This window comes from Helianthus annuus, chromosome 14, assembly GCF_002127325.2.
Source record: "Helianthus annuus cultivar XRQ/B chromosome 14, HanXRQr2.0-SUNRISE, whole genome shotgun sequence".
NCBI lineage: Eukaryota > Viridiplantae > Streptophyta > Magnoliopsida > Asterales > Asteraceae > Helianthus > Helianthus annuus.
This window is the reverse complement of record NC_035446.2, coordinates 88,620,094-88,634,875: the sequence shown is the minus strand read 5'-3', so window position 1 is coordinate 88,634,875 and position 14,782 is coordinate 88,620,094.

Below are 14,782 nucleotides of genomic sequence, written 5' to 3'. Positions count from 1 at the left end.
AGCAGTTACGATAACTCACGAGATCAAATTCTCACAATGAATGACAAAGTGCAATACTTCAACTCATTTATCGAATTGACGACAAACGACAAAGTATAATACTTCAACTCATTTATCGAATTAACGACAAATGACAAAGTATAACCCAATGTGGGCGGCACTTAGACATTCTTTGGATATATTGATCCCGGAAACTAAATCGTAATAGCGATCGAGTAATTACCCTGTTCTGCGGCAGCAATTCGATAACAGTGTGTGTTTAATTAGTGAGATACGAGCCTAACTCGATGTACAGAATGAGTTTGATCGAAATTTTAACACCAACTGTTGAATGCCAAAGTCGGCTATTTATAGCCCGAAAATCGACTCGCATACGGACCGTATGACTGGACCCTTGCGGTCCGTAAGGGAGCTGGTTGGCTTACGGTCCGTAAGGACTAACCTTTACGGTCTGTAAAGGGTGCATTTTAGCTTGTAGACTAGCCTTCTCAGTGGTATAGGCTTGATGACTCAACATTGAAATCGAATTTCAGTATAACAACGAGTTTTCAAAGATAATTATCAAATAGCGTTTAGCCCCCCCCCCCTGAGTTTTAGGGGCCCTGATCCTGATTCCGATTATTCTGGAAATTTCAGGGTTAGTGCGGAATTACTTCGGTGTCTCAATTAGGGTTTCCTTATTGACTAATTATCATTCTAATTATAAATTTTAATGAGAGTTGTTACATTCTCCCCACCTTAGAAAAATCTCGTCCTCGAGATTCATTGAAACAGAGGAGGATACTTGCGCTTCATTTCTGACTCTAGTTCCCATGTGTATTCTGGTCCTCTCTTGGAATTCCATTTGACTTTCACCAATACAAGTCGCTTGTGTTTGAGGAATTTGACTTTCCGGTCTTCTATTTGTAAAGGTTTTTCTATGAATTTTAGCTTCTCATTTACCTCTATGTCTTGAAGAGGTACTACCAGGGATTCGTCCGATAAACATTTCTTAAGGTTGGATACATGAAATACATCATGTACTCCAACTAGTTCCTCTGATAATTGTAAACGATAAGCAACTGGTCCGATTCGTTGAATCACTGGAAATGGTCCAACATATCGGGGACTCAGTTTTCCTTTCTTACCAAATCTTACAACTCCTTTCCAAGGAGATACTTTTAGTAGTACTTTGTCTCCTATTTGGAATTCAAGTGGTTTGCGACGATTGTCTGCATAACTCTTCTGGCGATCTCTTGCTGTTTTCAATCTTTCTTTGATTTGGGTTATCTTGTCTGTGGTTTCTTGCACAATTTCTGGGCCTAATAATTGACTTTCTCCTATTTCCGCCCAACATACAGGTGTTCTACATTTGCGTCCATACAGTGCCTCGAATGGGGCGGCTTTAATACTTGAGTGATAACTATTGTTATAGGAGAATTCAATTAATGGTAAATGATTATCCCAATTACCTCCAAAGTCAATTACACATGCTCGGAGCATGTCTTCCAGAGTTTGGATCGTCCTTTCACTTTGTCCGTCTGTCTGTGGATGATATGCAGTACTCAGATTGAGTCGGGTTCCCATTGATTCTTGGAAACTGGTCCAAAATCAGGAAGTGAAACGACTATCTCTATCTGATACAATGGAGAGCGGGATTCCATGTAAGGATACTATTTCATCCACATACAGCTTGGCTAATCTTTCCATGCTAAAGGTTTCTTTTATTGGTAGAAAATGAGCGGATTTGGTTAATCGGTCCACAATTACCCAAATTGCATCATTACCCTTTCTGGTTTTGGGTAACTTAGTAACAAAGTCCATTGTTATGAGTTCCCATTTCCATACAGGCATTTCTAACTGTTGTAATAAACCCGAGGGTTTCTGGTGTTCGGCTTTAACTTGTGAACAGGTTAAACACTTAGATACGTATTCAGCTATATCTTTCTTCATTCCTATCCACCAGAAATTCTTTCTTAAATCTTGGTACATCTTATTATTTCCTGGGTGTACAGTATACCTAGATTTATGAGCTTCTTCTAAAATTTTTGATCTTAAATTTCCTTGTTTAGGTACCCAAATTCTGCTTTTGTGGAATTTCCAAATTCCATCATTTCCTTGTTCCAATTCTTTTAGGTAACCTTTCATTCCTTCGGCATCGTCCTTGATTGCTGTTTTCTGAATTTCCTTCACTTGTTCCCTTAAATCTATTTGTAGATTTATTCTAAGAGCACGGACTCGCCTTTGCTTGTCATGATATTTACGACTTAAGGCATCTGCTACTACGTTTGCCTTTCCTTCGTGATATTGAATATCACAGTCGTAATCACTCAGGACTTCCATCCATCTTCTTTGCCTCATGTTCAACTCTTTTTGCCCAAATATATATCTTAAACTCTTATGATCTGTATAAACAATAAACTTGCTTCCATACAGATAATGTCTCCAAATTTTAAGGGCAAAAATTATAGCTCCTAATTCTAAATCATGAGTCGTATAGTTTTCTTCGTGCTTTTTCAATTGTCTGGAGGCATACGCAATTACCTTCTTGCGTTGCATTAACACACATCCGTATCCTAATTTTGAAGCATCGCAATATACTTCAAAATCTTCTGTTCCTTCTGGTAAGGCTAAGATTGGCGCATTGGTTAATTTCTGTTTTAGGATTCTGAAGGCTTCTTCTTGTTTTGGTCCCCACTCAAACTTAGTGGCTTTACAGGTTAGCTTAGTTAATGGTACAGCTATCTTGGAAAAATCCTTAATAAACCGTCTATAATAACCGGCTAAACCTATAAAACTTCTAATTTCCATTGCAGTTTATGGAACTTTCCAGTTGGTAATTGCTTCTATCTTAGCAGGATCTACGTGAATACCTTCGTGATTCACCATGTGTCCTAAGAATTGCATTTCTTGTAGCCAAAATTCACACTTTGAGAATTTAGCGTACAGCTTTTCTTTTCTTAACAAAGTTAAGAGTGCATGCAAGTGCTGACAATGCTCGACTTGACTTTTGGAATAAATGAGTATATCGTCAATGAACACGATCACAAATTTATCCAAGTATGGTTTACAAATTCTGTTCATCATGTCCATGAATGCAGCTGGGGCATTGGTTAATCCGAAGGGCATGACTGTAAACTCATAATGACCATACCTAGTTCTGAAAGCAGTTTTAGGTATGTCTTCTTCTTGTACTTTCAACTGAGGATATCCGGACCATAAGTCTATTTTAGAGAAATACCTAGCTCCTTGTAATTGATCGAAAAGATCATCAATCCTAGGTAATGGGTATCGATTCTTAATTGTAACCTTATTCAATTCTCTATAATCAATACACATTCTCATTGATCCATCTTTCTTTTTCACAAACAATACTGGTGCACCCCAAGGGGATGAACTAGGTTGTATAAATCCTTTGTTTAGTAATTCATCTAATTGCTTCTTTAATTCTAACATTTCGGTAGGAGCTAATCGATAAGGTGCCTTGGCTATCGGTGTAGTTCCTGGAATTAGATGAATCCTAAATTATACCTCTCTATCTGGTGGCAACCCAGGTAAATCTTCTGGGAATACATCTGGGTATTCTGAGACTACAGAAATTTCCTTGAGTTCCTTGCCTTTAGTACAAATGATTACTGAAATCATATATACTATTCCTTGTTTCCGTTCATAATTAGCAACTTTCATTACTGATATGAACTTTAATGGCTTCCGAGGTTTATCTCCTGCAATCTTAATTACTTCTCCCGTAGGTGCTTGAATTTCTATAGAGTTTCGATCACAAATGATTTGAGCATGGTTGGCTATTAACCAATCCATTCCTAACACAACATCAAACTCAGCTAATTTCATAGGCAATAGGTTTGCAACAAATTTATGACCTGAGAGTTCTATTTCTACTTTTTGCAAAACCTGATTAATTTCTACTGAATTCCCATCTGCAGTTTCAACGGTAAAAATCTGCCTAACGGTAGTTAATGGTAACTTATGAGCTTGACAGAATGAAGTATTTATAAAACTTTGGTTTGCACCAGAGTCAAATAATACTTTTGCATAGATGTTGTGAACTAAAAACGTACCGGCTATCACATCTGGAATGAGCTCTGCTTCTTGCGTAGTTAGCTGGAAAGCTCTGGCATTTTTCTTAACAGTTCCTTCAACTGGTTTGCCCTTGTTATCGGTGATTTTGTTCAGTTTAGGACATTTGGTTTTATAATGTCCTGTTTCCCCACAGTGAAAACAGGTTACAGTTTTCTTCTTACAGTTTTCTTCACTATGGCCTACAGATTTGCAGAAGTTACAATTTGCATTGCATTTTCCAAAATGTTTCCTTTTGCAATTTCTGCAAAATGGCGGGGTTGAAGGTTGTCTTACTCCTTTCTTCTTGAAATTACTACTATTACCCACCCTAAATCCTTGGGTAATTTTCTGAGCCAATTCTTTCTTCCTATCTTCATCTCTTGTGCGGATCAGTTCATCGGTTAGGGTGTTAGCTAATTCTACTGCATCGTCAATAGTACGAGGTCTCGCAGCCTTGACGATATTGCGAATTTCGCTAATTAATCCCCAAATATATCGAGAAATGAGTACTGGTTCTGGCGAAGCCAGGTTAGGTACCACTCTCGCATATTCGAAGAATGTCGAAGTATAACCACGACAATCTACCCCTGTCATTCGATGATTGAGGAACTTATTTGCCATCTGTTCCTTCTCATACTCAGGACAGAATTTTCTTTCAACAAGATTCTTAAATTCTTCCCAAGTCATAGCATAAGCCACCCGTCTTCCTTTTGCTTGTAGCACTGTGTTCCACCATTCTAGTGCTCCTTCTTTAAACAGATTTGAGGCATACATGACTTGATCTTCTTCAGCACATTTACTTATTACAATTACTGCTTCGGTTTTCTCTAACCATCGCAGTGTGGCAGTTGCTCTTTCGTTGCCTGCAAATTCCGCGGGTTTACAAGCAAGGAATTCTTTGAAAGTGCAACCAGGTGTTGCAGCTTTTCGCTTTTTAGGGCGCGGCGTGTGCTGAGATTCATTGTCATGATTAACATGATCATTGCCCCTGTTTATACTATTACTGAAATTATCCTCAATAGTATGTTTACTAGGAACGATATGTTGCGGATCGTTCGGATTTTTCATAGCAGCAACGAATATTGGAATTGCGTTGGCTATTCCTTGAGCAACAATATTTTCGATATCTCTTTTGGTCATATATTGATCTTCTGGGTGTTGCTCCGATTGATTAACTTCATTTACTGGTTCGTTACCATTATTTTCCATCTGATGATAATTTATTATGAATAATTAGCAATTAGTAATTTATACAAATAATCTAACAAATTATAACACATAAAGTCAAAATTATCGATTTCTCGATTCCATTTTATATTAGTATAGTAGGCATCAATACACACCGATATTTTACACTGTTTTATTCGTTATGTTACAACTGGTTTCACTATTTACTTTTACTATTATACAAAGATAGCGTTACCACTTTCCTACTCGTCATCCTAAAAACGGAGTTCCCTCTCGTCATACTTCCAAGCAATCTGTCCCCCTATTTCCCTGATTCTATTCCCGGCATCCATTAGTTCTTCACCAAAATGGCGCAGTTCAGCCAAATTCTCGTTGCTCATTGGTGGATTAGGTAGGGGTTCTGGGTCGAACTGTGGAAGAAATGAATAAGGGCTGTTGACAATATTTTGAAATTGCCAATCATTCGTCCATCATTCTTCCATTTCTATAGGTTGGTCATGGACTATGGGTTCAGTGATTGTTGGTGCAAAATTCATAGGGATTGGGTTTTCGATAGGATAGGTAAAAATATTTGAATTGACAGGCTGTAAAGTATCACAGTTTGCCAATAGAATATCTATCTGTTCCTGAAAAGTTAACCTTTGGTTTTGATTGGAACTCTCCCCAATTTCTACCTGAGTTGGTCTAGAACCTTGCCCTATTTCTGTTTCTATTTCTTGAGAATATTTATCAAACTGTTCCTCCATTTGCCTAGACTCGTCATTGGCTTCAGTTTCCTTTTCTTGCTGATTAGGGTTTTCCTGGATTATAATTGCCTTTCCTTTTCCTAAAGGGTTGTTATTTCTAGAAGGTTTTGTAACTGTCTTCTTCTTACGTATACGGCTTCCCCACACATAGTTTTTCTTTTTCTTTCTTTTTGGTTTGGTTAATGGTGGAGTAGGGAATTTTACAGGTTGGTCTACATCAGCAAAATATCCCGTAAATTCATGAGAAATTTCGATATTCACTGGGTACAGATTGAGGTTCTAAAAAGCTTCAGATATCTCGTTCATGATGTGTAGCATATATGCAAAATGCACAAAATATCAGGTTAAAACTTTGGAACAAAGTTTAACAAATAAACATGGAAGTTTTATTGCACACTATTTGTACAAAATACAGGGAAATACACTCAGATTTATTTTACTAAATTTTATTTATTTACTTATTGGGAAGTGCTGTTTGCTAAATTTAGGGTATCTAAAGATTTGCATTTTCTGCCACAGTGGCTAACATATACAAATTTGCCCATTTTTCATCGAGTTTATCTTCCCAAGGTGATTTCTTAATTAACTCCTGGGTTTCCTTTTTAATCTTCTTTTCTCTGATTTGCTCCTTACTTTTCTTAATAATCATATTCCTTTTTCTAAGAGAAAGCGGATATTCATAATTTGCTTTTTGCACAAATATTCCTTCTTCAGGAATTGTAGGGAGCTTTGAAAATTTAGTTTTGGATGAACTTCCCTCTTCGTAAATTGATCTATCTAATTTAAGATAGATATCTTGCAACTTTTGTTTACCCATACTGTAATTAACAAATAATCAGTTAAAAGCACATAAACACATAATCACGTAATAGTAATCAGGAAAATTAAGTATCGTTTAAATACTTAATTAGCTTAACTTAGTGGCTCTGATACCACCTTGTTTCTGTCACGGCCCCCGGCCTGGTTTGACCCGTTCCAGGAGCCGCGGGACAGAAATCCTGCGGTACTTTATTTATTGTGAGTTTAGCAGCGGAAATTTTATTTACAGGATCGGCTAAGTTAAAATTTTTCCCGATTATTTTATTTCACAATTCGGGATAAAATCCCGGTAAGTTACAATAACAAGATTTTTACTGATAAAACATATTTCTTTATTTTATATTGAGCCACTATCTTAAGCTTGAAATGCTTCCCCTGCATTTTTCCTGAATTACAGCAGATCACCTGAAACATGTTTGAAAAAGATTTTGTCAGCGGGGAAATACTGAGTGAATTATTCTGGTTACTGGAAAATGACACATTTGTTATAATTCACAGTGGTAAGATCTTTTACAATGTTTCTGATATCAACCAACTACCCACAGTACTTTACCACTCGACCCATTGGCCCACCTGTCCAATGGTGTCTGTGATTATGGTCATATCACCCAATGGCTGCCCCAATGGTGAAGATTATCAAGTAATGTGCACAATACCCCACATACCGGCTGTAATTTGGTGATTACATAAACTTAATCACTGTAAGTTATAATTCTGAAAATAATTTGGAGTATTGTAAAACAGTTACCAACTCACAAACTGTGAGAAAAGAGTTTATAAAAGAAGAATAACTCACATTGTAGATTTAGTACTTGACAGAATATGATTTTAGCCTTGTTAACCTAATTTCAACAATAATGCACACAAAACAGGGTTAGTGATCAATACAGCAGTTACGATAACTCACGAGATCAAATTCTCACAATGAATGACAAAGTGCAATACTTCAACTCATTTATCGAATTGACGACAAACGACAAAGTATAATACTTCAACTCATTTATCGAATTAACGACAAACGACAAAGTATAACCCAATGTGGGCGGCACTTAGACATTCTTTGGATATATTGATCCCGGAAACTAAATCGTAATAGCAATCGAGTAATTACCCTGTTCTGCGGCAGCAATTCGATAACAGTGTGTGTTTAATTAGTGAGATACGAGCCTAACTCGATGTACAGAATGAGTTTGATCGAAATTTTAACACCAACTGTTGAATGCCAAAGTCGGCTATTTATAGCCTGAAAATCGACTCGCATACGGACCGTATGACTGGACCCTTGCGGTCCGTAAGGGAGCTGGTTGGCTTACGGTCCGTAAGGACTAACCTTTACGGTCCGTAAAGGGTGCGTTTTAGCTTGTAGACTAGCCTTCTCAGTGGTATAGGCTTGATGACTCAACATTGAAATCGAATTTCAGTATAACAACGAGTTTTCAAAGATAATTATCAAATAGGGTTTAGCCCCCCCCCCCCCCCCCTGAGTTTTAGGGGCCCTGATCCTGATTCCGATTATTCTGGAAATTTCAGGGTTAGTGCGGAATTACTTGGGTGTCTCAATTATGGTTTCCTTATTGACTAATTATCATTCTAATTATTAATTTTAATGAGAGTTGTTACACCATGTCCTCCTACATGTATGAAATATCGGCTCGCATGGTGTTGATGCTTCTTTCCATGCCCCCGATGCGGGTGCTGGTGATCTGACCGAGGCTGAAGGCTTTCCGGCTCACCTGAAGCGTTTCCTGCATTATATTATATAAATTGTGCATGTTAAGGGAATCGCATCCTCCTTGAGAGGAGGCTCTGAGGGCAAACCCATAAGAGGAACGTGGAGGACGATTTGGGTCATCCTCAATGGCGAGGACTTGGTCTGGGTCATTTGGGCTCCAAATTTTGCCCTTGTTATCCCTGAAGCGTATAAGACCATTGTTGCAGTCGGCAATGAGGTTGAGGCTTCGGCAGAGGTTGATATCAGCCCGAGTTACGCCTACACCCTTGGTAAAGCTGCATGGGGGTGCGTGTGGCGTAGGTCTTGTAGACTCGGGCAATCCAATCTCCAAATAATATGGGCGTGGGATGTATAGCTCGCGTTGGTGGCCATATTCTTGAGGAGCATGAAGGAGACATTTTGGGGTTGTTGGTTCGGGACGCAGTATAGGCAAGTTAGCTACCGAAGGTTCACAACACCCCCTACTATCTTTTCTCTGGCACAAGGTACCACTCAGGATCCGATGTATGCAGTGGATGAGTGGGTCTCTGATTTTGGTGCTCTTGGTAGCACTCGGGTTGTAAACCCCTTCCCCGATTTGTGCCCAAAAGCTATTCCGTGTGTTGTAGGGCATTTCTATAATGCTATTGGTGAAGATTGATTCCCCAATTTCCTCCTCGGTGCAGATTCCCCACATCCACACCATTCAGAGCCACAGAGACTCCAAACCAGGTACCCCCACAACGAAAAGTCACCACTTCGTTGTCAAACATATCGTCGATGTCCTTTTTGAGGCTAAAACTACTTAGGAAATTGAGTTTGAATTCGTAAGTAGACTGCAACAAAGCCTCCAAAAAGGCACGCAATGGTCCTGTCACCAAGCTGTGGTACCTCTCTCTCTGCCCCACACTTTCCAGAGTATCGTAACACACTTGACGAGGCGGTTCCTCATTCCTAGCCTTTAGGATCTCCATGCGTTTTGCATAATGTGTGTGCTCGACTCTGAACCTCAACCATTTGTGTGAGGCCATTGTCTGTAGAGAACAAGTATTAACAGTTAGGTGCAATAAATTGTGTGAAAAAACTGAAAAACAGGGGATTGGCACAGCCCCATGTCCAGTAGTCACGACCCCGTGCTGCAGATCTTCAGAGGGCATGACCCCGTTCCATCAGAGGCACGACCCCGTGTTCAGTCACTATTTTGGGCAAAATCCGACTTTTTCAAGCCGGTTTTGAAAAGTCCAAAATGTTCGGTCCTCTGTATCCGGTATAGCCCGAAAATGAAACCTCAAGTATCAATTTTTACTTACCAAACCGTTTCCCCTTTCGATTTTGAGTATTTCCGTCAAGAACAAGCGTTTTGCAAAACTGGTTGAAATGTTTCGATTTTTCTGTGAATGGTTGATGATTTACTTCTTAAAACACTAACACTAACTATTAACAACAAGATCTAGGAAATGTTTTTGAACCGACACGGGTCTAGTTCAAGAACGCTAGAATTTTCCCCAAATATTGATGTTATTACACATGCAAAACACGAATCTAACTATACTAAGTATTAGTAACATACCTTGTGAGTAGATCGTGGAAGAAGATCGTCAAAAAGTGTCAGGGGCAGCGAGGAACCGAAGGTTGCAGAGAAAAGGGTCGTGTGTGTTGGGACAAAGTAACTGTGAAAAGAGGGGTTTAAACCGTCTGCAGAGAGGCACGACCCCGTCTCTAAGAAATACTGCCCCGTGTCTTTTATTATATATATACATACATATGTGTGTGTGTATGTGTGTCTTTTCTCTAGCCACTTGGTTCCTCTTGCTCAACTTACATGACTTGTATACTTTTTGGTTGTCGTCTTCCAAAGTGTACCTACAAGATGGATTATTGAAATAAACCAAATAAATATATACAAGTTGTTACTACGTTCCAGTCACTTATCTATCTCTTCCAAGGTAATTTCTGTTTCTTCGTCCTCGAGAAATCCTTCATAGAATTTAAGCCTTTGTCCATTAACTTTGAATGGTTCTCCGTTTGGAGGCTTAAATTCTATTGCACCATGGGGGTAAACTTTTGTGATGGTAAAAGGTCCGGACCATCTCGACTTAAGATTTTCAGGAAAAAGACGCAGCCTAGAGTTGAAGAGTAGTACTTGATCTCCTTCCCTGAATTGTTTAGGTTCACTTATATATCTATCATGTATTCTTTTTTAGCATTCCTTATAAATTTCAGAGTTGGAATATGCTTGTATTCTTAATTCATCTAACTCATTTAACTGGTTTAAGTGATCTTTTCCTAAAGTTTATTGGTCTAAGTTTACGTTTTTAATGCCCAATATGCTTTGTGTTCAATTTCTACTAGGAGATGACAGTTTTTCCATAGACTAGCTTATATGGTGTTTTAGCTATTGGTGTTTTGTACGCTGTTCGAAATGCCCATAAAGCGTCGTCTAATTTATCTGACCATCTTTTTCGATTTTGACCCACAGTTTTTTCTAGGATTCTTTTTAGACCCCGATTAGTTATTTCAGCTTGACCATTGGTTTGAGGATGATTGGCGTTCGAGAGACAATGATAAACCCCAAATCATGTTAGAGTTTTCTCCATTTTTAGATTGCAAAAATGGGTGCCTCTATCACTAATGAGGGCTTTTGGAGTTCTAAAACGTGAGAATAGCCTTTTGAGGAATTTTACTACCACTTTCCCGTCATTTGTGGGGAGAGCTTCAGCTTCGGCTCATTTAGAAACGTAGTCGACAACCACCAAGATGTATTTTTTTCCTCTCGAATGTGGGAATGGTCCCATAAAATCCAATCCCCAAACATCAAAGATTTCACAAATACGAATGTTGTTTCGTGGCATTTCGTTTCTTCATGATATGTTACGTGCTCGTTGGCACACATCACATGTTTTTATCAATACATAAGCATCCTTGTGTATTGTGGGCTAGTAAAATCCTGTGCCGTACACCTTTCGTGCGGTGTTGGCTATCCCGTGGTGTCCACGACATGGTCCTTCGTAACAATGACGAACAATTTGTTTTGCTTCACGACCATGGACGCATCGTCGAATGAGTTGATCGGCACATATTCTTAAAAGATATGGCTTTTCCCAAAAATAATGTTTAACAACAACAAGGAATTTGTTTCGCTGATGAAAAGTCAACCCTTTGATAATGGTGCCACTAGCTAAGTAGTTAGCATAGTCGGCGTACCAAGGTTCTTCTCGATATTCCACATTTATAAGGATTATGTGGGGAATTTCTCATTGATGAGATCTTCTCGAGTTCCTTCCAAAGCAGGGTCTTCAAGACGAGATAAGTGGTCAGCAGCTGTGTTTTCTTCTCCTCGTTTGTCTTTTATTTCTATGTCAAATTCATGAAGGAGAAGAAGCCATCTTATGAGATGGGTTTTGCGTCTTGTTTTTTGAAAAGGTATCGAATGGCAGCATGGTCGGTGTAAGCTATAGTTTTTGAGAGCACGAGATAGGAATGAAATTTATGAAATGCAAATATTACAGTTAGTAATTCTTTTTCAGTGGTTGTATAATTTTCTTGAGCATCGTTAAAAGTTTACTAGCGTAATATATGGGGTGAAAATGTTTTTCTTTTCTTTGTCCTAAGACTGCTCCAACTGCAAAATCGCTTGCATCGCACATGATTTCAAATGGTAGCTTCCAATCTAGTGCGATCATGATTGGTGCTTTGAAAAGCATATCATTAAGGGCAAGAAATGCTGTCGTGCAATCCTCGTCAAAGATGAATGGGACATCTTTTTTGAGTAGCTTGGTTAGAGGTCGAGAGATTTTAGAAAAGTCTTTGATAAATCTCCTATAAAATCCAACATGTCCTTGGAAACTTCGAATGGCTCGAACGGATGATGGAGGAGGTAGGCGTGAAATAGTATCGATTTTTGCGCGGTTGACTTCCATTCACGCGTTTGAGATTTTGTGACCGAGTACTTTTCCTTCCGTGACCATGAAATGACATTTTTCCCAATTAAGGGCGAGGTTAGTCTCTTTACATCTAGACAACATTCGCTCAAGGTTATCAAGCCATTGGTCAAATGAATCGCCAAAAATAGAAAAATCATCCATGAAAACTTCCATGGTTTTTTTTCTATCATGTCGTAAAAAATGGCTACCATGCATCGTTGAAACGTTGCTGATGCATTACGTAGACCAAATGGTATGCGTCGATATGCAAAGGTTCCGTAGGGACAAGTGAAGGTGGTTTTCTCTTGGTCTTCTGGGGCAATGGGAATTTGAAAGTACCCCGAGAATCCATCGAGAAAACAATAAAATTTACGACCGGATAATCGCTCTAGCATTTGATCAATGAAGGGCAAAGGAAAATGGTCTTTTCATGTGGCTTCATTGAGTTTTCTATAGTCGATAGAAACTCTCCATCCGATGATGGTTTTTGTTGGTATAAGCTCGTTATTTTCGTTGGTTACAACCGTCATTCCACCTTTTTTCGGCACAACTTGGACGGGACTTCCCCACGGACTATCGGAGATAGGGTAGATAAGACCGGCATCTAAGAGTTTTATTACTTCTTTTTTTACTACCTCTTGGACATTCGGATTAACGTATCTATGTGGTTGGATTACCGCTTTATAGTTGTCTTCCATTAAAATTTTATGTGTGTACATGTAAGGATTTATTCCTTTGATGTCCATTAATTTCCACGCAATCGGCGTTTTATGTCTTTTAAGTAGATTTAATAATTTTTATTTTTCGTAAGAATTAAGATACGAAGAAATGATGACAGGAAGTTTGCCTTTATTATCTAAGAAAGCGTATTCTAAGCCTTTTGGAAGTCCTTTGAGTTCTAAAGAAAGTGGATCTTCAATATATGGCTTAGTCTTTGGTTCGTTATCGTGGTCAATGGACGAAATGATTTGGTTGGTGGCTACTTCCTCTTCAACGATTTGATCATTTTGTTCTTCCGTATTTGGTCGCTCAACTTCATCTTCCAACAAGGGTTCGTCATTGCTGATTGGATACTTCATTGCGTTATTTAAATTAAAAGTTCTTTTGTTGGCCCCAAGTTTTGTGGGAAAATCTTGATTTTTTTTGTTTAATCAAAGTTGATGGGTTTTAAGAAAAGGTTGCCCAAACACGAGCGGAGCATCATCTAAGATAACAAAGTCGGTCGGTTCAATCGTTTGGTTTGTTTGAATGAGAACGTCCTCAACCACTCCCCTGGCATTTTTATTTTTACGATTAGCCAAAAAGATTGAAATTTTAATTGGAAGAAAATCACCGGTACCTATTCTTTCAAACATGTACCTTGACATTATATTAACACAAAGATCTTTATCTATTGAAATATTACTAATATAGATATTTTGAATAAAACATGTTACCAGCTTTATGTTTGATTCATTTTATTCATCTTGTATTAGCGAAGTTTGATCTTTAGTTAATATAATACTTGCCATTTCTTTAATGTTAGGATTAGTGTTTAACTCTTTTAAGAACTTAGCATGAGATGGAACCAAACTATGATTTTCAAAAGAATGTTGTAAGATGTGTATTTCTTGGAGCTCCATGTTCATCTATAATTGTTTGATGTGTTTACATATTATTGTTTGATTGAATTTCCCAATTTAGTTAATTGTTTTTACCAACAACAATAGACTGGATTCGAATATACACTCAATATGTGGGTTTTTTTTGGATCATGGATGGCTAAAAACGTGGGTGAGGTTAGTGTCACCAAAAAACTAGGGTGGGAGGGAGGGGGCTTGAAAAACATGGTTAAGTTCGATATTGCCAGAAAGAAAAAAAATTCTGAGGTAATTAATGGTGATGATAGGCAGAGAATTTTGAAGAAAGATAATAGTGTATTTAGAGATACATAGCAGAGAGTTGCGGGAGAAAGAGGGGGGGTCAGTTTATTTGTTGTTTTTAATTTTATTTATGTTTTTATAATTTTTTTAAACCAACAAAAATGGCCACACATTTAGCATAAAGTCTAACAGAGTTTGAAGAAAATACGAAAACGGTTAAAGAATTGGAATGTAACCGCACCATATTTTAAATTTGGGATTTCGAACCGAATTAGTTAAAATAACCAAACCTAAGGGACGAAAAACAAACTTAACTCTCTGTGGTATTTACCAAGGATTAAAAAACAAAATTGTTGTCCCTCACATATCTATTGTCCCATTGACGGTGTTGTATATGGTTGTACCTTATGCATTGTTGGGTATGCATACTTGATGTTATTCATATGGTACAAACACTAAACCCCTTATTATCTT